At 40.6% G+C, this 25,602-nt stretch overlaps 1 protein-coding gene across 7 annotated transcripts in view; it reads right to left on the bottom strand.

Moving 5' to 3' along the window:
* CACNB2 (calcium voltage-gated channel auxiliary subunit beta 2) overlaps window positions 1-25,602 on the bottom strand; it is a 377,317-nt gene that overhangs the window by 186,929 nt on the left and 164,786 nt on the right. The window lies entirely within an intron of this gene.

Genomic DNA, 25,602 nt, shown 5'->3' with positions numbered 1-25,602 from the left:
GCAGTAGTTAACAGTTCTGTACCTAATTTAACAATCTTAGCCCTGTATCTTTTTTTCAAAGACTATAAATGCTTAGGTCTCTCCCATAATCTTTCTAAACTGGTTTTACCATCCTGCCAGTTTCCTCAATAAACTAAAAAATCTTTGAAACACATTCACAGTACATTTATTTGTGATAAACATACTGAAATTTTTGGAAAATTACACTTGGCCTTCAATGTTTCTGACAATGGCATATTTGATTACTAGCTTTCCAAGTCTAGCTCGTATTAGTATACAGCGCCACTAAGATATACTTACAATAGAAAAATGTCGGTCACTGATGTTAATTTCAGGTAAGCAAAAAACAACTGGGGTTTGAAAAGGAGGAGACGGAAATTCTGCAAGCCAATTTCAATGCCTTTCCAAGCACCTATAAGTTTTTTAATACTAAACAACAGTACGTCCCTGTTACAGGGATAGCACTTTTTTCACACATTAAATATGATTTCTTTCTTCCCCTTTCAAATGGGACCAAGGGATATTTTCTTGAGGTCTCTGGGAAGACAAAGATAAACAGAGAGAAGAGACGGTATAAGAAATGCAGGTTATCAGGGTAAAATAGACTATGCAGAGTATAAGCCAGGAAGGTGATAACAGAAGTGCATGCAAGATTTTAGATCAGCTTATCATTCCAGAAACCAGAAGAAATGACAAACCCAAGACAATCTGGTCACTTTCCAGGGTTAAGAGGGTAGGTAGGTGACCTTAATTTAGGTGGGTTAGTCAATATCCAGTAGTTAGTTATTTTTTTTTCAAAGATTGTATTTATTTATTTGGTGGGGGGAGGGGCAGAGGGAGAGGGAGAGAATCTCAAGCAGATTCTGAGCTGAGGGTGGAGCCCAGGGCAGGGCTTGATTCCACAACCCCGAGATCATGACCTGAGCCAAAACCAAGTTGGACACTCAACTGACGGACCCATCAGGTACCGTGTGATTTTTTTTTTTTTAAATATTTATTTATTTGAGAGAAACAGTAAGTAGGGGGAGAGACAGAGGGAGAGAATCTTCAAGCAGACTCCTCGCTGAACACGGAGCCCTGTTTGGGACTCAATCCCATGACGTGAACGAAACCAAGAGTGGGATGCTTAAACGACTGAGCCACCCAGGTGCCCCTCCAATAGTGATTTTTTAGTTTTTCATACATGTGATAAATTTTCAAGCTAAGTGTTTGTAATTTACAGAATGTCTAAAATACAAAGAATAAATAATGTCTAAAATATATAGTATAGAATAAAAATACTAAAAATGACATTTTTTGTTTTTTGTAGGTATAAGATAACTTCCCTGGTTTTACAAAGCATTTTCATTGTTAAGTACTGGGGGTGGGGGGTGTGTGGAGAACAACCCAGAACAAAAGGAAACAATAGCAACACTTATCCTTGCCATCCCTCAGGTTCCTAATCTATGAAAAGAGAATTGTCAAGATTACATGAAACCTCTAAAAGACATCTGGCACATCAGAGACGACAAATAAATGTTAGTTTTCTTTGCTATAACTGGGTGGTTCTCAGCTGGGAATGATTTTGCCCCTAGGGGACATTTAGCAATGTCGAGGGACATTTCTGATTGCCACACTGGGACGGGTGGTTGGTTTACTGGCATCTAGTGGGTAGAAGCCAAGGACGCCGCTAAACATCTTATAAGAAGGCACAGGCGATTCTCCCACAACAAAGAATTTTCCAGCTCAATAGGTCAATAGTGCTGAGGTTGAGAAATCTGAAGGTGTCCTTTATATCAATGCTATCAGTGAGAAGCACTTTAACGTCCTGTGAAATTCAAACCATATCTAGATCTACGCCAGGTTGCCTCAATGTAGGAAAGAGGGTTGGAAAGGCAAAGGGCAGGGACAGGGGAAGCTGACCGCTGTGAATTGGGGACATCTCAAAGGCAGCCCCTGGGAGCTCAGCCAAGTGCCCAGTTATACTATGAGTTTCTACTGGAGGAGCCCATGGAGACCACGGTCTAGCTTGGTGTCAGATTTCAGATGGAAGAACCAAAGGTTTCTGCAGTCGGAACTGGCATTCACACCACTAATCTTTTGCATTAGCTTGTTTCCAGTTCCCTTCTACCATACCCCTACCAACTCCCCACCCCCACCCCCACCAAGTTGTCTTTGCTAAACTGTGAAAAAGGCTTCATGAAATTGACATGAGAACTGGAGAACTCCGGGAGCGCTATTTTTATAACCAAAGAGGCATGCTTACCAATCTGCCAAGAGAAGGGTTCTCTTTATTGCTGTATTTGTATTCAGAATTGTTATTATCTGTCTACATAAACAGAAGGCAGGGAGGAGAGCTTCAATAGCCCTGAATCCTAAATCTGAGACAACAGTCCCATTTGTTGTTCTAAACTTTAAAACAGCAGCGGAACTTTCTGGATTGGGGGTGGGGGGCAAAGTAGAAATATGTTATGTTGCCAGGAAACCAAAAAAAAAAAAAAAAAGTCAAAATTTTGGAAATCACGTACTTTGAGCAGCCACTCCAGACTTCAAAGGCCAGACTGTTTATCTAACGGGCAAGGATTGTGAAAAAAACTTCCTTGATCAAACCCCCATTTAGAGCTTGTGCCATCAATGGTGTCATCTTCGATTACAAAAGGCCACGATATGTGTACAAATATGGATAATTATGGCGTGCGTTAGCCAGACAGTGAATCATGACTGCAAAACAAAACTCTAACGTGTGTGTACACTCTAAACCTCGCATGTGTTTTTGGTAAATAACAGCCAAACACATTGTTTTTCTCAAGAAATAAAAACAAGAGACAATTCCAAATGCCATAGAAAAAAAAAAAACCAAACAAAAACCCAAATGAAAATAGTCACATTTATAATTGAATTTTGTTTCCACCTAACTTATTGTTGTCACTAATAAATTTATTTATTTTTATTTCATGTGAAAACAAATCCCAACCGATTTCTACTGGTTACTGATTCAGAAGAATAGGAGCAAGAACAAAGCATTTTTCCCCCATATCCGTACTATTTGACCCAAAAACTTGCACCGTTCAATTTCTTTCCTCATGTTTTATTCTTGTAAGTAGTCTGTTATCAACTTGGCCCTAATTCATCTAGGGGCAGATGAAGGCAGAATCTTCATTTAAATCAGAGCCACTCAAATCAAGAAAGTTCCCCTTTTTTATTTCATAAAAAATCTCACAGTGACAGAACTCAGCTAGCTTCTTGTCCTTCTTCCCTCCTTGATAAAAGAGTCCCCCTCCCTTTTTAAAAATATATTACGCAATTTATCTTTAGTTAAGAACTTACACTGGCCAAACAACTTCCTTTCTGAGACATTGTTCTAATTTCAAACATATCACAACTGGCAAGAGCCGAAAGGAACTCTCTTCTCCACCATTTGCTTTCCCTCACTATTGGCTAAGACAGACTTGAAAATATTCCTGAGTACTGTTATTAACAAAGAGCCACAGTAATTTTAATCTACATCAAAACTTCTACTTCAGACTATTCTAGGAAAAATAAAAGAAGGAGAGAGTGTCTTGGGGGCTCCTTTGACCTTTTTATTTCCTCATAGATCCGTTCTACTGTAAATTTGATTCCAAAAAGCATAGTTTATAATTTTTTGGTACTTGCAACCTGCATTTAACATAATAAAACTCTTTCCTTATTATTAAATGTCTTTCCAGAGTGATCTATAAGAAAATCCGCTGACTATTCTCTATAGTAATTGAATGAACCTGTGTAATTCAATGTATTATGTTTAATGTTTGAATATTTCCCTTTAAAAGAACCGCCACTGAATTATGCCAGATGGGGTGTGGGCTGCGGATTAAGAAGGTTACATCAAGCCCTGGGTTTGCACTGTGTTTTTGAGATACCCCTGGTCCCAACACACACCCCCACAATTCTTAATCTTCCCAGCCCTGCTCTATCCTGCCATCTTACGGGTTTTCCTCCTGAAATTTTCACTTCTCACCTGCTCTAAGGGAGTCATTATTCCCTATTCCCAGTTTCTGTGAGGTTGTCCTAAATATCCAAGGTCTTTCATTTCCAGGCTCTTACATGTAGCACCAGCTAGACACAGTCCCATGAACTTCCAGTAGTGTGCTCAAACATACTTGCTTCCAAAGGAATTTTTCTTCCACTCCCAATACCCCAGTCCTGCACAATGTAGTGAACAGCACCACTGTCCTCCTGTGACTAGACCAAAAACTCATTGGCAAGTCCCACCCACTCAAGCCAACCTTTGTTACCTCTCTTATGACCTGCCTAGCAACAGCCCCTAACTCACTGCATGGCTGCTGTCCCACCGCCACAGATAGGCAAAGTTGTCTCTTGTTTTATGAGGTTTTGGTCATTTATTTCTATGAGAGAGAGCAGGAGAGCGAGAGCTCATGAGTGGGGGGTGGGGAGGAGCAGCGGGAGAGGGACAAGCAGACTCTGTGCTCTACGCTGAGCGTGGAGCCTGATGCGGGGCTCGATCCCACAACCCTGAGATCATGACCTGAGCCCAAATCAAGAGTTCAACATTTAACTGACCGAGCCACAGAGGTGCCCTGAAAGTTGTCTTTTTTAAAGCACGAATTCATTTCAATTGCTCTGCTGCTTAATATCTTCTAATCGTTTCTCAGTGCAGCTGACATGTGCAGGGCTGGTGAGAACTGGCTCCTGGCCACATTTCTGACCTCATCTCCCCTCACTCTGCCCGTCGGTGCCACAGCGGAAGCCACAATGGCCTTCCTGATGTCCCCAGACTGCGCCACACGCATTCTGGTGTCAGGGATCTGCATTTGCTCTTCTGACTAGTTGGAATGCTTTCCCCGTAGACAGACACATGGCTGCCTCCCTCTTATATCATTCAGGTAAACTCATCTCCTCAGAGAAGCCCTGACCTCTGGGACCAAAGTAGAGCTATCCTCTGTCACAGGACCCTGTTTGATTTTCTCTGCAGCTTAGAGCAATAGTTGAAGGTACCCAATGTATTGATTTCTAGATCATATTTGCCTTCCCATTAGAACGAGTACAGAACATCTGGTTTGTCCACCATGCTAACTTCAGTTTTAATATGGCCACCATGAATGTGATCTCTTACTGCTTTCAGAAGAGTATGGTCTTTTCTGTAATCTAGTAAAACCTGGAAGTATATTCAATAAAGCCGAAAGGACGCTAGACTCAGAGATAGTAGAATGGAGTTAGTTCCAACTCTGCTGCCATTTAACTAACTGGTTGAGTGACTTGATATGCCTGAAGCCTTAGAAGCTTCCAACTTAAAGAGAGGTCGTTCAACTGGTCTACAGGGAGGCTAATGACTTAGTCTAGCCCTACCACTATCAGTTCCAAAATTTCTATTCCACTAAACATGCTGGAGGAAAGAGACTTCATACAACAGTCTAAATTAGTTAGAGCTTCTAGTTATAATCTCTAAGAGATTCACAACTAATTTAGGTAAAAAAAAAAAAAATTGGCCAAAATAAATGGCCCTTGCTAATCAAATTTTCACCCAATTCTTCTTTAAACTAAAGCTTGCTGGGGTGCCTGCGTGGCTCAGTGGGTTAAAGCCTCTGCCTTTGGCTCAGGTCATGATCCCAGAGCCCTGTCTGTCAAATACATAAATAAAATCTTAAAAAAGAAAATAAACTAAAGCTTGCTGACCTAGCGAGTCCTAGAAGGAGCATATCTGATATCTTCCTGCATTTGCGAGTTGACCATATAATATAGACTTAAATAAGGTCTGCCAAACATCGTAAGTATTAAATAGTGAATATGATTTTTAGGACTCATTTTGTCTTATCTTTAAAATTCCAACTTTGGTCAGATATAGCTGACATAGGAAATTGTAAGATAATTATAGTGTGCATCGTGGTGGTTTGATATAAACATGTACGTTGTGATAGTTAATTCACACATTCTATCATCTCATGTGGTGTCTTTTTGTAGTGAGTGTGGGAACACCTCATGGTCAGTTGCAGTCATGATGCCTTAGATCCTCAGAGCTTACTCATCCTATAGCTAAACGTCTGGAACCTTTATCATCGTCTCCCATTTCTCCCCACCACCTAGCCCCAGCATTCATTTCGCTAACCTACAAAGAACTTCTAAATTTTCAAAATACAAATTTATAAATTCAGTACAACAGGATAAAATTAAATAAAACAGATTAAAAAATAGATCTAGGGGAAACAATGAATTAGGGATACAGAAGAGCATACAGGACTGCTAAAAATAAGACCATGAACTCAAATGGAATGGCTCCCACCATGTGATTTCATTTTACTAATTCCTGCGATGAAGTAGTGAAATGAGTCGATTTTTCTAGATGCAAATTTTGTGTAAATCACAAAAATGTGAACTGAATTTACTCCCTAATTTTTACTACAAACAGAGACCCATTTTTACAGCTTCCATCTCCCCCACACCACTTTTTCATTACAGGGTGATTTAGGAGCACCAACTCTAAGAAAACAAGATATTCCCAACCCCATTTTTAAAACAGCGACAGGTTTCATCATTTCCTTTTATGAGAATAAAAACTCGAGACTCTGGCTCTAATTTTTTGAGGAATTTTGGAATAGGTTATGAGTGGGACCTTATTCATGTTTCAGATTGAGAATAACAACTGTTTGGCACTTTGTTTGGGGGAAACTTTTCCCTGAGCGTTGATGATTCTTTTTTGTCATAAGGTTTGTGCATCAATAGCATTTATTCGTACATGGCCCAGAATACAAACTTCCAACCTGAATCCATCGTGTACCACAGCTGAGTGGAAAAAGGATAAGGGAAACAGGCAGAGAAATAAAATTCGCACAAGTGAAGGAAGACAGTGGGAAATACATCTGTGTGTCCGCAATCCTCACTACTTTCACTGGGTGCATTCCTCAGGTTGGTGGTTCACAAAGTGTGGTCTGAGGACCAGAGACCCTTTCAGAAGATCGTTGAGGTCAAAACGATTCTCTATCAGATGAAAAACTGGAGATACCCCAAAAATAAACGGGAAATTTTAAAATGGTCTCCTTTTGCTCTAACTATCTGATGAAATCATGCATGATAAATCTCCGAGTGAGCCCTGGAGCTCGTTTTGGCCCCGACGGTGAGTGATTCATTTCATTGAGCCGCAAATGTATGTCAATGTTAAGTAGTGTCTTCGGGATAAACGTCTCGCTATTCCGCACTTGTCTCTGACAGTGACAGAATGTGCTGTCTGTTCCAGAGACCCCCGTCTTTGATGATGAGCACTATGATCTGATAAGCAGAATTCCTTAAGTGTGTGTGTAGATCAACTACATAAGTGACTCTTAAGGGGCCCTTGAGTGGCTCAGTCCGTTAAGCATTTGACTTCGGGTCAGGTGATGATCTACTAGAACTCATACAGCAATTCAGTAATGTGGCAGGACACAAAATCAATGCACAGAAATCAGTTGCTTTCTTATACACTAACAATGAAAACACAGAAAGGGAAATGAGAGAATTGATTCCATTTACTAGAGCACCAAGAACCATAAGATACCTGGGAATAAACCTAACCAAAGAGGTAAAGGATCTGTACGCGAGGAACTACAGAACACTCATGAAAGACATCGAAGAAGACACAAAAAGATGGAAGACCATTCCATGCTCATGGATCGGAAGAATAAACATTGTTAAAATGTCTATACTGCTTAGAGCCATCTATACTTTCAATGCTATCCCGATTTCTTAGCAAAAGAATTGCTAAGAAAATGTTGAAAAAGAAAAACAAAACTGGGTGCATCACGTTGCCTGATTTCAAGCTTTACAACAAAGCTGTGATCACCAAGACAGCATGGTACTGGCATAAAAAAAGACACATAGGCCAGTGGAACAGAGTAGAGAGCCCAGATATGGACCTGCAACTCTATGGTCAAATAATCTTCAACAAAGCAGGAAAAAATATCCAGTGAAAAATAGTCTTTTCAATAAATGGCGCTGGGAAAACTGGACAGCTATGCGCAGAAGAATGAAACTCAACCATTCTTTTATACCATATACAAAGATAAACTTGAAATGGATAAAAGACCTCAACGTGAGGCAGGAATCTATCAAAATCCTAGAGGAGAACATAGGCAGTAACCTCTTCAACTTCGGCTACAGCAACTTCTTGCAAGACACATGTCTAAAGGCAAAGAAAACAAAAGTGAAAATGAACTTTTGGGACTTCATCAAGATCAAAAGCTTCTGCACAGCAAAGCAAACAGTCAACAAAACAAAGAGGAAACCCACGGAATGGGAGAAGATATTCACAAATGACAGTACAGACAAAGGGCTGATATCCAAGATCTATAAAGAGCTCCTCAGGGTCCTGGGATCAAGCCCTGCGTCAGGCTCCCTGCTTCTCCCTCTGCCCTTCCCCCTGCTCATGCTCTCTCTCACGCAGTCTCTCGCGTTCTCTCAAATGAATAAACAAACAAACAAACAAACAAACATCTTTAAAAAAAAAAGTGCACCTTGCACCTTAGGCACAAAGATACTTAAGTATAATGTGGTTAATCTGAGAATTATGATGCATATGATACGTACGTGGTTAAATCGGGTAAACACCACCACTTGCTTGAAAACAGTGGTTCTCAGCCTTGCTGCAAAGTGGAACCCCTGGAGAGCTTTAAGGTCTCCCGATGCCTGAATCCTACCCCGCCGAGATTCTGAGATTCTGACTTAATTGGTCTGGGATGCAGCTTGGGCATGTGGAGTTTTAAAAGCTCCCCAGGTGTTTCTAATGTGCAGCCAAGATAGAAAACTACTGTGTTAGGGCAGTGTAAATTCTCTTCTCTCTGCAGGTTTCATCATTGTTCCCTGTTCAGTCTTTGAGGCTTGAATTCTTGTAGCTCTTGAATTCATACCCTGAGACCTAGCCCTTGATGTTGCCATAATATACCCTGTCTCCCGGTGTCTTGGATCCTTCCAGAAAACTGGCTGCAGAGTTTAAGCACTCCCTAGGCAGCTCTTTTTCGTATCCTGTCCTAACTTTCTATCCACTTCCAGCATTTGGCACTTTCTAAAACCAGCCCTGTTGGTCCCCATGGAGTCCCATTCCAGAAGCCCTAGTGTGCTGTCCCCTGTCCATTCATGAGAGGAAGTTAGTCAGACACAGTCAAACCTCTGCCCTTAGCAGAGCACAGGAATGAATGTGGTCATTCCAAACACTGCTGGTGCAATTTAGTATTTCCAGATGTGCATATTTCCACAAGATAGCATTTAAGTACATCTGATATGTTTGGAGGCTGAAGAAATGAATCAAGAGAATTATGTTGTTTTTATTATGAACGTGTAATGAATACACTTACAAAAAATATGTTCTTCATATAACAAGCATGTTCTTTTGTGGTCACTTGTCTTGGACCCTGAACTCTGCAGGTGCTTTGGAATAACATAAGAACATATTTCAAGGCTTTATCTGAAACAAAATGAACAAATCACGAATGTTCTAGAATATCGTGTTTTTAGTATCATGGAAGTTGGATTTGTTAGTCTTCAAAGAAGGCTTGTCCAAGGAAATGCTTTTAAAAATCATTATTTTCTGCTTGCTGAATTAATGTGGAGCGTTAAGAAAAATTTGAAGCATATCCCAGGGCTAGAGGCGTAAGCTGCCATTTTCCAAAGAAAAATGAAGATATCTTAAAGTAGAACTTCCTCCAAGGGAGCTGTGATTAAGATCAAATGGGATCTTGTTTATTTTCAGTTTTTAATCTAATGCCATCAGAGGGGGCAGCTGTATTGATGGAGTCTGAGGGAGGAAGACTGCTCTTGGCTTTTCTTGCATAAAGTACCAAGAAAGAGCAAAGTTGGGTCAACATCAAATTGCGCTTTGGATAACCAAGACACAGCACAGTTACCTTGGAACGTGATTTTGAATTCAAAGCTCTTTTTCCTCTGGGGAATGGTTTTACGTGACTTGGATTTCCACATTTTGGATTTTCACATTTAATTCAAGGTGGCTATGATGAGAAGATCATGTTTCATTCCTTCCTCAACTAACCATTTGATTCATTTTTTTCTTTTCCTCTATTGATTTTTGTTTTTTTTTTTCCTTTCCATTTCAGTACACCAGCTCAGGTTACTTGTAGGTGCTCCTCTCTTCTGTTATTCATTTATTTTGAAAATAGAAGGCAGAAGAGACTAGCACAGGAGTTAAAACAGGAGTTCGGAATCAGCATCCCAAAGAACTTGACTGGGATCTTGACTCTTGGGCTTGATAGCTATGTGATCTAAGGCAAGTGACTATTCTTCATAAGCCCCAGTTTTTGCAAATCACAGCACAGACACTCTAGACTAGCCTCATAATTTGTAAGGTGCAGCCCAAGATGGAAATGTGGTGTCCTTTGCCCTCAATTATTAAGAATTTCAAGATGACATTGGCAGAGCATTAACCCCAAGGTAGGGCCGGTTCTAAGCACAGCACAGGTCACTATAGCACTGGGACTCCATCATAGGACATCATGCCTGGAAAGACTGACTGTACATCTTCCACGAGGCTAATGTGAGCAGCACGTGAGACAACATACAGAGAAGATACTAAGCCCAGTGTTGGGCGCACAGAAGTTTTCAATGAATACAAACTATTTTTGAAGTATATTTCCATTGCTCTGAATTCTACCTTATTCATTTCCCAAGTGGCTTATTTATGTCTCCTTGAATATTTCTGTATCACCGCCATCCATTCATTGTCTGTGATGGCAAAGATAGCAAAATTTCTGTTGCGGGATGTTCCCCCCACTCCCGCCTTGGACTCCCTGGGCTGACTTCCACTCACATGTTGAGACCCAATTCAAGCTTCTCTTCCTTTCCGAAGCCTTCCCTGATCTTCTCAGGGCTACAGGCTCCCTTCGTTGTCCATCTATTACACACTCCTCTGACACAGCCCCAGTCACTCTGCATATGCAAATCATTACCTTATACCTAATTTCCCTCTCTTCCCCTAAGTCTGTAGCACCTCACCAGCGAAAATAGTGTGCACTTCCTTAGTATCACTATGGTCTAACCCACAGACAGTGCCTAATAAGTACTTGGTGCATGCATAAATGAATGACCTATTAACTCTCCATAAGCTAGAGGATTAGCCAAGACTCATTACCTTCACTCATATACTCAGTGAGATGTTTAAAACAGGATTTTCCCCTATCTTTGTACGAGGGACATTGTATATCCCTTACACTGTACCACTGTGCGTAATGTTCTATCTGTTGTATAGCAACCAGGCTATAAATGGCTACAAATGACTTTAAGATTGAGATAACTAGGTTTAATTGTTTCCTTTTGACACGTTCAAAGACCTGTACTCATACTGCAGCTCCTTAAAACATGCCTGCAAGAAACTCACTACTGTTCTTTCTGGATAGGAAAATAAAAGGGTAGGAAAATCCATTAGGGTAGGAAAATCCATTAGCAATGTGTAGCAACCTTTCTGCTTCTTAGTTCAGTGTAGTTACTGGATGTGATTCTATCTTTTCATTAGGATATTCCAAGTAATTGAGTTTCATGGTATTAAAACTCATTCCTTTAAGTGCGCAAAAATAACACAGGTGCATTCTGATATAAATAATCTCTAATTCCATGTGTTCTTTCACCAAATATATGGAGTCCAAACACATCTTTTCTTCATGATTCAGGTTCATAATCACCACACTGTAATTCTATTAGCCCTCAAAAACAAAAAAAACCAGCCCAAATGTTCATCAACGGTAGAATGGACACATAAATTCAGATATAGTCTAATGGGCTCTTTAAACATTTATCACAGTACAACCTTAGAAATGTAATACTAAGTGAGGAAAAAAAGCAAGACTCCAAAGCATATATACAAAGAGTAGCAAGGTTCCATAATGCCCAATTAGGCAAAACAACTCACAGAGCTTAAGGAGGTGTATAGAAGTGAGAAAAGATAAAATGATAAAGAAAACCAAGGAGTTGATCTCCATAAAAGTCAGGAAGGCAGGATAGTGTTTACCTTTTGGCAAGGGTGGTGAGTGGAAAGGATAAGGAGGCAGAGGGAGGCTTCTGGGGGCTGTTGGGAAATGTTCTATTCTGTAGACATTGTTTTGGAGGTGTTACATGGGAGTTTGCTTGCTGTCATTTGCTTTTAAATACGGTGGTGGTTTGGGTTGCAATTTTTTATACGCATTTGGTTTCTAAAATTTTTTTTAGGATTTCCTGCAGTGTCGGGCAGAAGGTACAATTTTATATTTAATGCATTTGTGACTGCTCTGCATATAAAAACATTAAAAATCTATTAATCCAAAATGACCTAGCAAGCTCTGATCTCTAATGCATAAAGAAGACATTTTAGAGTTTATTCCTTTAATGTCGTTTTGACAATTTGTCATCTACCTTGGGCTTCAGGTTCACAAATACAGTTATTGTTTCTTTCACATACATTCATTTTTGAAATCAGAAATTACAACTAACATAAAATACAACTCTATTTTCTTTTTCTTTTCTTTTTTTTAAAGAGCAAGAAAGCGCTCACGTGCACACGTGGGGAGGGGGAGGGATGGAGGGAAACTCAGGAAGAGAGAATTTTAAGCAGGTTCCACGCCCAGCACAGAGCCCAAGCAGGACTCAATCTCATGGCCCGGAGATCATGACCTGAGCCAAACTCAAGAGTCGGATGCTTAACCTACTGAGCCACCCAGGAGTTCCACTCCATTTTCCTTTGAAGAAATGAAATCTTGTAGTTGGAGATACTTCATAACCCTCAAATCATTATTTCTAATCTGCTTATTTCATCTCATCCAAGATCATTTTATAAAATTATAGAAACGTAGGATGTTTACAATTGACAAAGGCATTGTTACATATATTTACAAATAAAGCAGATAACAAAATACTGATCGAGTCAGTGAACAGCAGAGACCTTTCGTAATCAACAACTACTAACCACAAAATAGCTGCTCGCTGCCTGCTTCTTCTGAGTCATGAGGCGTCACCCCTGAAAGATGAGTCATAGTCTTCCTGGGTGTCATAGAGCTCATGTTAACGATTCCTGCCATTAGCTCTGCTCTCTTACAAATCAGAGTTTAGTGCACTCAAGGGACTGAAGTATCCTAGGAGGCTTCGCACTATTGACAACCCCAGCTCCCCACCCTTTCACCCCAGAGTTTACAAAGACGGGGCAGAGAGCAAAAGAGGGCTTCATTCCATAGGCTACCCCTCCTATGAAGTCATGGCTCCTGGGGCTGTTGACTATCTGGACTATTAAGGCTCTTAAAAACACACCAAAAAAACCAACTGCCTTCTGAGTCTCCGATGTGCTGTACTCCAGTAAGCTTGCAGAAGACGCTGATGACCTCAAGGTGTTCTGATATTCCTGAATGCATGCAAAGGACTCAAACATATGCTGGTTACATTGTCAGATTTATATTCCAACTTGATCTAGTCAATGAATGTGATTGGTTATGTTGGGGTAGGGAGGGTTTTCAGAATGTGCAGGGCTCAAAAGCAACATCTCACTCAGCTGAAAAAAACATCCCAAAGCTTGAGGACGCATCAGAGCTTTACCTCTGAAGGACTGTTCTTGCTTTCCCAATCCCTCTGGGTCGAAGAGACACAGTTCCCTCTTGGCCTGCTCTTTAGGAAATCGGCCATTTGTGGTATGTGGAGTGAAGCGTTTGCTAACAGTCTCCTGAGAGGGAAAAATACAGGCTCTCTGTTCCCCTTCGGTGCCGTCAAACAGTAATTCTAGCCACAAAGCAATTAAGTGAGGCAATCATTCTTTTAGTCAAATCCTTGGTTTCCTGGCTACCGTTAGTCTACTTGTAATGAAAACAGCTTTTGGGGGTATTCCACGGTTTGCTAAAAATCAAATAAGATTTGCTCGATACCTAAGTGAAAAGCAACTAAAATACGCACTATGGAGTTTTTCAGGCCACCAATCAATAAAGGGTAGCCAATAATTATGGAGTACTGATGAGAGTGAGATTGAGAGACAGAGGGAGAGCACAAGCAGGGGGAGCAGCAGGCAGAGGGAGAGGGAGAAGCAGGCTCCCCAAGGAGCAGGGAGCCTGATGTGGGGCTTGATCCCAGGACCCTGGAATCATGACCTGAGCCAAAGGCAGATGCTAACCGACTGAGGCACCCAGGTGCCCCTTATTTTACATTTTTAAGATCAGCCTGGTACCCAACATTTATTGAGAACTTAGTATATGCCAGCCTCTGTTTTAGGCACTAGATCTCTAAGTGAATAAATATACACTAATACTGTAAGGAAATTACTTTGAAAATACTTGCAAAACAGATGTTGCAAGTACTTACTAGTCTTTTAGAGAATTTAGATATAAATGAAAAAAATGCTAGTAGTGTGCTCTTGGGTCTGGCCCCACTGATTGTTAAAATTTCAAGAATTTTGAGGCAGTTCTCAAATATAGCTATTCCTGAAAGTTAAATCACATAACTCAACAATGAAATAAATTATGCTTAAAAACAAAGATGGTAAGTACTGAAAACTCATAATTTTCTGATTATTTTTACTGTGCTTCACTGCTATTTATACTCTTGAGGTGATTTTATGTCAGTTGTACCTGTATGATGGAAATACCAAATAATGGTGTGCTGGTGAACATCTCTTTTTCAGAACCATTTCAGTGAGGTTACAATGTAGCTTGAAATTGGCAATGATGAGAGTATTTTTACCATGGAAACTGGCAAATGCTACAAATCAGAAAGTTTCTTTCCTTTTTCCTTTCATTCTTTCTGGATAGCTTTATATTCAACATTTGCCAGCACACCACTGTTCCTATGTAGGAATCAGAAGTTGCTTCTGCTTGTCATTATCTAACTTGTTGGTGAGAGTCAATATGCAAATTGGCTGGTGAGAGTCAATATGCAAATACCCAAGAGCAACAGTTCTTAAAAACCAAAATGAAGCAAAAAACCAAAACCAAAACCAAAAAAAAACCACAAAAAACCCTACTAGAACTTTAATATTGTCTTTTCCTATGAGTTGTTCTGAGTTACTATGTTTCTATTGTACAGTTTTTGATCTTTTGTTATAAATTTCAAGAAGTTTCTAAGATGAAGTCAACTTCTTCTGTTGCACTAGAATTGCTACTCTATTAAATCTATTTTCCATTGGAACTTGGAAAGCTTTCTGTGGTGTTTGTGGTAGTGTCACTGCGGGGCTAAGAAATGTTTTGCTCTCCATGACAGGTCACTGAGGGCAATGGCGTAGATTGGTTCAGTTATTGTGGCTGAAGGTTTAGAGAGGTTAACTTTTCCCCCCATGAATGTGAGAAGATAAACTGTGGAAATTCAATTCTCTCAATGTGGTTTTACCTCTCTGCAAGTCATTTTTCAGACTTACACAAAAAGGAAAAACAGAGCGAAAAAGACCCTCTGATATTTATCGATACTACAATTTCTTGAATAACAACATAGTGGAACATCCTGGTAGCCTTCTTGTCCAAAACGAACAATGTAATTAATGTTAAAATTCACTAACAAGAGAAATATTCCTTAGGATTATTATTGTTTTTAAGATTGTAGTTATTCATTTTAGGGAGAGGAGAGAGACAGCACACGAGTGGGGAGGGGAAGACGGACAGGGAGAAAGAACCTGAAGTGGATTCTGCACTGAGCGCAGAGCTAGGCCCACGGGGTTCGATCCCACAATCCTCATCACAACCTGAGCTGAAGCCAAGAGTGGGCCACTTAACTGATTGAGCCACCCAGGCGCCCTCCTTAGGACTATTTTTTCGTGGGTTGGTCGATTATATTTTTTTTTTCTTTCTTTCAAATCCCAACTTTTAACAGTGGTACATAATGGTTTTATAACAACTCTCTCTTCTGGAAAGCTATTCACTACAATATTGGTAAGACGATACTTATATAGAATTTCCATGTGATAAAATTTAGTGTATGTTCTGTTCAATCATCCATTCACTCAATATTCAATATTTACTGAATATAAAAAACTAATAACACAACGAGGTTACTATGTAATGATTTGGTGTTTTACACTTCAAGTTAAAATATTTATTGATTGTCTAGAGGCTGCTAGTAAATGGTTTCGTCAAAAGCCTGTAATATTTTAATGGAGAGGAATTAACCTTATCATAAAGAGATGACCTGCAAGCCATTATTTTTGTAGTGGCCACAAATAGAAACAGCTCTTTGAAACTTACTAACTAGAAGAATACAGTGTTGTGCGGGATTGTGGGAACATACCACTTTTCTCAATGGAATACATCTGCAATTCTCTTAACCAGCAAAAGGCAGGCTCACAAGAAGTGCTATCTTCTGGGTTATGGGAAACATTCCCTCCCCTAATAGGTTGATTATTAATTTCAATAGAGCCTTGCCTTTAATTTCAATTACATTTCCATCTTTAGACCCCAAGCTTGGGAGGAAAAAGGAGGTGATGACATAGTCTATGCTGCTTTTAGGGCAAAAGATATAAAGCTCCAAAGACAGGAGCGGAGTTCAGAGAAGCAAAGACAAAAATGATTTTAAAAAACAACAACAACATGCAAATTGGTATCACTCTAAAACAGCGGTTCCCACCAGGGGTGATTGTTGCCTTCTCCAGAAGACATGCACCAAAGTCTGGAGACATTTTTGGTCGTCACAGTGGCAGAGGGTTTGCTGCTCATGTAGGGTTCAGGGATGCTGTTTAACCTCCCAGAGGGCGCGGACAGCCCCTCCTCAACAGAGAATTATCCAGCCTAAAACCTCAACCATGCAAAGGTGGAGAAACTCTGCTCTAAAGCTAACTTATCACTGCAACACTAGGTTAATAAAGTACTGCTCAAAACAAGGGGAAGATAGGGGAGATACCTAACACCAATTAGCGAAATACGTGCTTCAAAGATTCTGTCTCATCTAAATGTATTTTCTTATCGGTAGTTATTTACCGGATGTAGCCATAATAAAAGATACCAGCTACTGAGCCCTTACTATGTGCCAGGCACTGGGCTATGAACTTGACTTGAATTTTCCCAGTCCAAATTTATTACAACCATCTGGTGAGAGCGCTATTAGCGCAGAAAAATGATCACTTATAGCATCAAGCATCCTCTAGAGGTCAGCAGTCACTTGCTCGGTCTCTCAGTCAATAACTGTCAGTGGTGTGACCTTGAACGTTGTGACAGAAAAAGTCAGTCATGAGAGCTCTCTGGAACTCAGCTGGATATCCTCGGAATATCCTCCAAGAGAGCTATAGTCCAAAGTGTTCGAAAATACATAAAAAAGGAGGCTGGGTTCCTCAATCCCAGCTAGGCAGAAAAGTACAAGGCCAAGTACAATCCAGGGGGAGGTAGTCCAAAGGGCAGAAAAGGGCTCGGATGATCCTGCTGTATCCCACACCCACCTCTCCCTAAATAAAAATGTTGAGAGGACCCTGATAAAGTGACCTTGAAGAGCTAGGCAGGTCTGTGTTGATGAGGATTCATTCAGAGTCGCCAGCATTTCTGGCCATTCTACAGTCTTAACCGGCTGAGGTAGGATAACATAAATTATTTCCTTGGAGAGGAAGCCTAGAAAAAATTAGAATTAAAAGAGCAATGTTTTGGGGGCACCTGGGTGGTTCAGTGGGTTAAAGCCTCTGCCTTTGGCTCAGGTCATGATCTCGGGGTCCTAGGATCGAGCCCCGCATCAGGCTCTCTGCTCAGCAGGGAGCCTGCTTCCCTTCCGCTCTCTCTGCCTGCCTCTCTGCCTACTTGTGATCTCTGTCAAATAAATAATGTCTTAAAAAAAAAAAGAGCAATGTTTTGATGACTGAAGAAACATAATCAATTGGATGTTTATGCAAACGAGACTTGCCTACTCTGTATTTTATGTATTTGTAACATTTAAGAGAATTCAGCCCAGTAGAAACAGATGAGCTTTTTAGTTCCGACTTAAAATATATAACTGAGTAATTGGTTTAGACTTGGGATTTTGGTTGAAAACTTACTAAGTTTATGTATTATATTGAATATTTAGGAGACCTTAAATTTCACCATACTTATAATTTTATTTCATAAGGTTTACTTACTTGCAGAGTTTTTATCAGATAACTTTAAAAAAGACAAAGAGTATTAAATAGATAAATGCAGTTTAAAAGGTGTTGGGACTGGAAGGAAGAAAGTTTTGAGGCAAAAATACTGACATCCTTAAAGGCATGGAAGGGGTTCTTGTGGGAGAAGAAAAAAAGTAGGTTTTCCCAGCATTGAACTAAAGGACTCCAACCCTAAGGGTTAAAGCCTCCCTAACTCAGGTGACGGTGGGGTTCCTGCCTGGGGGTTTCCTGATGATACACTCCACTGGGAAGGCAAACTTCCACGACCCTATTCAGCTACACAGATCTGCAGCTCACTTTCCCACTCAGGCACGATGGGGCTATAGGGGAAACAATACTTAAAACGTAAGGACCCCATGCTACCAGCCTATGTGAACCAAAGCAGGCACTTCTGCACAAGGATGAATGAATAAATAAGGAAACCATACCTTTGAAAAACAAAGAAAGAAAGCAATCTCAATGAGAAGATCCAACATCCCTCAAGGAAACAGAAATAAAGCAAGAAACATAAGCAAATTAAAAAAAATCCAAATTAGTGTCTTCAGAGAGTCAAGAGATTATTTCAAGAAGCTATGAGCCATGGGGCAATGGGTATGTTCTTGGAAATGAAAACCCACTTGCCAGCCTAAAAAAAAATTTAATGGCCAGGATGATTAATAAAATGGATACATTTGAAGACCAAAGCGGAGGTCTGTAAATCCAAAGGGAAAAAATGACGGAAAATATAGGAGCTTAAGAAATTTGAATAGATCGTAGTGTTCCAACATTTATCTTATGGGAATGGAGAAAATGTAAGAAATATGGATGTATGCAGATCGACAGTTTAACCCAAAGTTAAACAGAATGGTGGAGAAAAAGATTCACACCTAGATGTGTCCTGAGGAAAATCTGAAATTCAGGGATGAAGAAAAAATGTGAAAAGCTGCAGAGAGAAAAAAACAGACAAATTATTTACAGAAGAAAAAAAAATCAGATTAAATAGTTGGTTTCTCATCAGCAATCCTGTAGGATGGAAGAAACACAATGAAGAGATTTTTATTTTTTTAATTTTTTAAAAGATTTTATTTATTTGAGAGAGAGAGAGAGAGAGAGAAAGAGAACAAGTGTGAGTATGGCGTGGGGCATAGGGAGAAGCAGACTCCCCCCTGACTAGGGAACCCCACATGGGGCTCAATCTGAGAGTCCTGGGATGATGACCTGAGCTGAAGGCAGATGCTTAACAGACTGAGCCACCCAGGTGACTCAAGAGATTTTTAAAATGTGCGCAACACACGCGCGCGCGCGCGCGCACACACACACACGGTTACTGAAGATTTGCTAACAAAATAAAAAATAACCGAAGAATAAGAACTTCATGGGATATCAACCGCACTAACAGTTCAATAGAACTGAGAAGGAGCAGATAGAAATTTTAAAGAAAATACAAGAGTCCATCAGCTGGGAGAGAATGGAGAGTCATCCTGGAGCAGCAACTTTTAATGGCCTTAGAACACGTTTCCTTCTATTGCGGGTCCAATATACAGATGATGTTTTCATAATCATGATACTACAAATGATGCTTATTTTCAATTTAAAAAATCAGAGTATAGGGGCATCGGGGTGGCACAGTCGGTTAGGCAACCGACTCTTGGTTTCAGCTCAGGTCATGATCTCAGGGCCGTGGGATCAAGCCCCAAATCAGGCTCCGAGCTTGGCCTGAGGTCTGCTTAGAGTTCTCTCTCTCCCTCCTTCTGCCCCTCTCCCCACTCACACACTCTCTCTGTCCCGAAAATAAGTAAATAAAATCTTCTAAAAAATTATTTTTTTTCTATGGCAAGCTTTTCTTGGTTTACAATTACAGTAAACCTAATTATTGCCATCAAAGTAGACTTTAGAGAGGATAAAAAGAAATTCTTTCAGAACTACAAAATCCAAACAAAATTGGCAAATTCTAGAATTTCAAAGACGGAGCTTTAAAACACATTTCTGAAAAGACAAAACACACACACACATACACACACACAAGCTAAACTACTCAAAATTGGGAATAAACTATTTGAAAATGAAGCAAAAAAGAGAAACTGTATAACCGGAGGCTTGGAATTAGCAGCACTGCCGTGATTTTGGAATTGCACCAGAAGATGTGTTAAATTCTCGTTTCCTGGAATGAGCATTATCTTAACGACAGTGGCCTCTCAGACTCTGCTCCAGAGAAACGCATTCCATGCCCTGACCTGTCATTTTTCTTCTTTTCCGGCTTCATTTTGTTTTCAACACCTGCCACCTTGTATCTTTATCTGTCAGCTCATCTTACTGCCTTCCCCACCTCCTGGGTAGAAGGTGAGCTCCTGGGGAGCCAGCAGTTTCTTCAGTGTGGATTGTCAGTAAGCAAAAAGCTGGTATTCGGCAGCTCTTAGTGGGATGGATACAGGAGGTGTCCCTATACTATTTCTTCAGTAACAGCTGAAGATATCTCAAAGATATCTTGATGTTTTAATCTTTTTCAAACGGGCAAATCTAAGGTTGCTTGTTAGATTTCCTTCCTATCTTGATTCTAATCGGCTAATCCATGAGCCCTTTATTATAAGCATGTTTAAAAACATATGCCTGCCTCGTTCTCATTGAACTTATCAGGACATCCGTTCTGAAACAAATAGCAATTCAGGGACTAAATAAAATTAACATCTTCCTAAGGAACTACTACATGCAAGACCTTGGGATGGATGCATGGATGGATGGACGCACGGATGGACAGATGGATGAAGGCAGCACCATGGGGCTCCGAGCCGGAAGCCCTGTCTGCCTGTCCTTGGGGAGAACACTTCCTAGTCAAGTCCTGCCTCCCATACAGAGATTCGTCACAGCTTGGTATTAATGTAACTGCTGGCGATTTTCTGACTCTGTCTTCCCTTTTTCTGGATATTTCCCTATTTGTCTCCTTTTCACAAAATCCAAGAGTATATCTTACATCTCCCTTTTATACATAAATAACAGATTTAGTGCAGAAAGTTACCATCTGAATTTTTTAGACTTGGGGAACATGTCAGACAACAGTTTTACCTTTACTTCAATACTGAAAATGTTAGTTTTAGCAAAGAAAAAAAAAGTAGTTACAATGAGGGAAAAAAATACAACCCTATCACTTAGAGGGCACCATTTTTTTTTTTTTTAAATGTAGGCTCCATACCCAGCATGGAGCCCAATGCGAGGCTTGAACTCAAAACCCTGAGAGCAAGATCTGAGCTGAAATCAAGAGTCGGACACTTAACCCATTGAGCCACCTAGGTGGCCCCAAGGGCAAAAAATTTTGAAAAAAATAAACACAATCTTGTAATGCTTCCAAACAAAAAGAGTAAGTTTATATTCAAGTTTATATAGTTATATAAGTTTATATTCAAGTTTATATTCAAATCTTACTCTGTTTTAAAATTACATATTTGATGGGTACCTGGGTGGCTCACTCGTTGGGCATCTGCCTTTGGCTCAGGTTGTGATTCCAAGGTACTGGGATTGAGCCTCGCATGGGGCTCTCTGCTCAGCGGGGAGCCTGCTTCTCCATCTCCCACTCCCCCTGCTTCTGTCTGCCCACCCCCCTTTCTCTGTCAAATAAAGAAAGAAAATCTTTTTTAAAAATCACATTTTTGAAAATGCTTCCTTTTCTGGCTGACATCAGCAAATACCCAACAGTGAGCTGATGACATTTTATACAAAAGGGACAACTTGTTCACCCAAAAAAGTTGTCAAGTCATACACTTGACTCATTTTGCCAGGAGCCGAAGGTGTCAGGCATACCTTATGCCTTCCGTAGCTTCGCTGGCTCCCATACTTGGCACTCTCGGGGTTGTTTTTGGCAGGCAGAGGCATATCCAACTTACTCTTCATCATGACCCCAAAAGCCAGAGCACATGAACTATTGAAAGTGACCTTGTGGGAAAACTGAATGGTAGCCCAAGAATCACTGTGAATGCTGCTATAGGATTACATTTTTAAAATACTTTTGCCACTTTATAATGACCTTTCAAGAGTTATGAAAGTATAACATTTTGGTGGTGATTATTTAGTCTTAAGACCATCACATTTTTGGTTTTACATGTCTGTGCGGTGCCTACCTGCTGCTTACTAAAAAAAGTAATCTACCTTCTTCTTTGTCTCCTGCAGATTAATGAAAGTTTGAATTATTTTTCTTTTGCTACAATTTGGAGATCGTTACCTTTTATATTGTTATCAAGGGAGAAGCTTCATGGGGTGCCTGGATGGCTTAGTCGGTTGAGTGTCTGCCTTCAGCTCAGGTCATGATCCTGGAGTCCTAGGATCGAGCCCCACAGTGGGCTTCCTGCTCAGTGGGAAAACTGCTTTTCCCTCGGCCCCTCACCCCACTTGAGCAACTCTCTCTCAAATAAATAAATAAAATCATTAAACGAGAGGAGAGAGAGAAAGAGAGAGAGAGAGAGAGGCAAGCTCCTTCCTGCCATTTATGAAATATTTCCCCCTCATTTCAGTCAGTGGTCTCAAAGCTTTTTAAATCCATGACATCCAATTGCAGGACCCCTGACCACCCCTGCTGTTATCTTTTAATTTATTATGTAACAGATTTATTGATTATGCCTGCTGTGAGCCATCACTGTGCTGCGAACTAGGTCTTATATTTGGTGGTGAACACAATAGATAAAATATGATCTTTGTCTTCAACTTAGTAGGGAGGGAAGAAAGGTATGAAGAATAAATAAACTGGTACCTAAATTGTAAATTATGGTAAGTACGGCAACCTAAGACTGTCTATTTACCAACTTTTGAGATATTCCCTCCAGGTGTCTCAAACACTCTTTCATCTGACTTGGTTTTTCTCTTTACTAGAGCATTTGCATCCGGTACATCACATGCAAAATTCTGCACTTCCTCCTGGCCCTTGGCTCTCCCTGAGTTGAAGGGCTTTCACTCCCTCACTAGGAACCCATAGGCATAACTCTTATTTCTTCTGGTCTCTACCTCAAATTGTGTGTGTGTGTTTTTAATTAAGTAATGTCTACCCTCAATGTGGGGTTCGAACTCACGACCCCGAGATCAAGAGTTGCATGTTCCACCGACTAAGCCAGCCAGGTGGCCCCAAATTGTTTCAACTAATGGACTTCAAATCCTGAAATTTTTTTCTCTGGTCACAATGTTATTTTCACCTCATCTGCTCCTTCTCTTATAATAAACCTGCAATTAGCCTTGCCCATGACCTTGAGTCCTTGAATATCTCTGCTGTATCTTCTGGCTACCAATCTCCTCCTGGAATCACATGTTTTTTTTTTCACTGATGGGCTCCCCACGGTCCAACATCAGTCTCAGGGACTGCAATAGCACAGTCTTTAGCAACCCACAAGCCCCCGCTTCCTGACTACCTTCCGTGTCGACCTCTTCCCGTTAGAGAAAAGTTTAGTCATTTTCTCGAGGGTTACCGCAAATTGCTGGAGGTTCTCAACACAGATCACGCTCACCACGATTCCATAACAGACCTTCCTCCTTCTTCCTCTTGTCTTGCCCTGCCCTTCTCAATCTCCAAGCACCTCACCTCTACGGTCAACTAAACAAGACCTATCAACTAAAATGCGGATTCAAAACTGATGTCGTTATCCACTCACACAAAACCTTCACAGATTCCTCTTCATGTTCCGCTTCCTTTTAAACTCTTAATTCTCTCAGAAGTGAACTCTAGACCTCTGCGTTTGGTCTTCTCTTCTGCCACGTGTTCCAGAAACTTGTGCTCTGTCTACAAATATGTTCACATCTTCTCTCAACTTACTGCTTCCAAGTGACTGTGGCATACTTCCACCTTCTGGACAGTGTAGGCTACATTCTGCTGCTTCTTACTTTCATCACCCACACACTTCTTGTAACTCACGGCATTTGTGCTCGACTCTCACCCACCCCTCGAAATTCCTCTTCTAAGATCTTCAATGTCTTTCCCCTAAAGTCGCTTTTGACCCAGTGGATATCCCTTCTCTTCCTCCTGAAAGTCCTCTGCATTCCTAGTTCCTGTAGCATCAAGCAGGATCTTGTCTCTTGCCCTACTACCTCCCGGATAACCTGTCTTATTTGCAGCCTCTGCCCAAGTGAGAGTTGCTTAGGACTCCTCCATCAACCCCGTTCTCTTCTCCCTCTGCACCAGGAGTCCCGAATGGCAACCACGAGCATATTCTGGTTTCCATGTATGTTCCATCTGGCCTACGGAGTATTGAGGTTGCTCGTTTTGACTAAAGCCAACACTTAAAAATGAGAAGATTTTACATATAATCTGGTGTGTCTTGAAAAACCATAATTCGTACCAACTACAGAATAAGGATAAAAGAAAGAAGGAACATCGAGGGGATATAAATGACTGTTTGATAGCAAAGTAATAATGGGAGACTGTCCTCCTCCATCATGTAGGAAGTATCAGGAGATATTTTCGGGCAGATTTGAGGGATTCCTGCTGGTAACCACAGATATTACCGAGCTCAGTCTATCTGTCGTCTGTTCTCACCCTTACCCACATCTTCACTTCACAGTCCTTGTTATTTGTCCCATCTTACTCTATTTTCCAATCTTATTTCAAAAAGGATTTTTTTCAAGGTCCTTTAGTTTGCTTTCCCCCGCATACTGAAGGTACCTAATAAAACCTGAACCCTGAAACAACTGAGATAATAAAACAAGAGACAACGTCAACTGTCGGTGTCACATTCCGCCCGCAGTCCCGACGTCGACACTGTCCACGAAGTAGACGCTATTTGTTTTCTTGAATCCAAAGGCTTTCCTTGTTCTTAATTTTAGAGGTGATCACGTTACCATGGGGGAGAATACAAGAAAAGAAAACATACAAAGGTGGAAAGGTAGAAAAATCGGCATCAGAAAAGTCCTTTTAATTCATCCTCCTTTTACTCTCTTGTGTAGGGCACAAAAATAGACATTTGGCAGTAATTAATCCTAAGTTCTATTTCCCAGTGTTGACATTTCAATTTTCATTACATCTTATTCCGAGAATAATGTATACATCTTCCCGCAGAGGAAATAAAAAGTGAGAGTGAAGAGTAGAAGATGACCTATGCGGGGGGGGGGGACAACATTACCCCCCGTTTTAATTAAGGAGCAGAGGGACATTTCTCCTCCCTCCTTATTTAACCACCTCGAAATGTTACCTAATATACCATCATTTTTAAGCTCCTCATAGCCTTGAGCTAACATTTGGAAAGGTTTATTTATATTTTGAAAATAAAAACCCATACACAACACATGGGGAATGAATTTCTGTCCAACGGCAGCATAAATCACGGTTTTGTGAGCTGCATTTCATTTCTTGCTTTGGTGCCTTGTGAGCCCACTAAGCCAGGTTGCTAGGCAACCATGTCAGCTTTGCTGAATATAGATATTAACAGGTTTAGGTTACATGGGAAAAAAAAAAAGTCGAGTGAAAATGAACACAGATTTATCCTTCACCTGGAAAATTGGGGAAACAAGCACTCTTCCCAACTCCATCTTTGAAACCAATGTATCTGACACCTTTTGTTATGTGCCACGCTCTTGGACCAAAGGGGAAGTTCATTTCCTTCTGTGGGAGTAATGCGCTTGTCCATTGTGTGTTGAGAAATACGCCTGTCCACTGT

Source organism: Mustela erminea, chromosome 6 (genome assembly GCF_009829155.1).
Source record: "Mustela erminea isolate mMusErm1 chromosome 6, mMusErm1.Pri, whole genome shotgun sequence".
NCBI lineage: Eukaryota > Metazoa > Chordata > Mammalia > Carnivora > Mustelidae > Mustela > Mustela erminea.
Note: the sequence above shows the minus strand (reverse complement) of the source record. Positions and strands in the feature narration are given on the sequence as shown.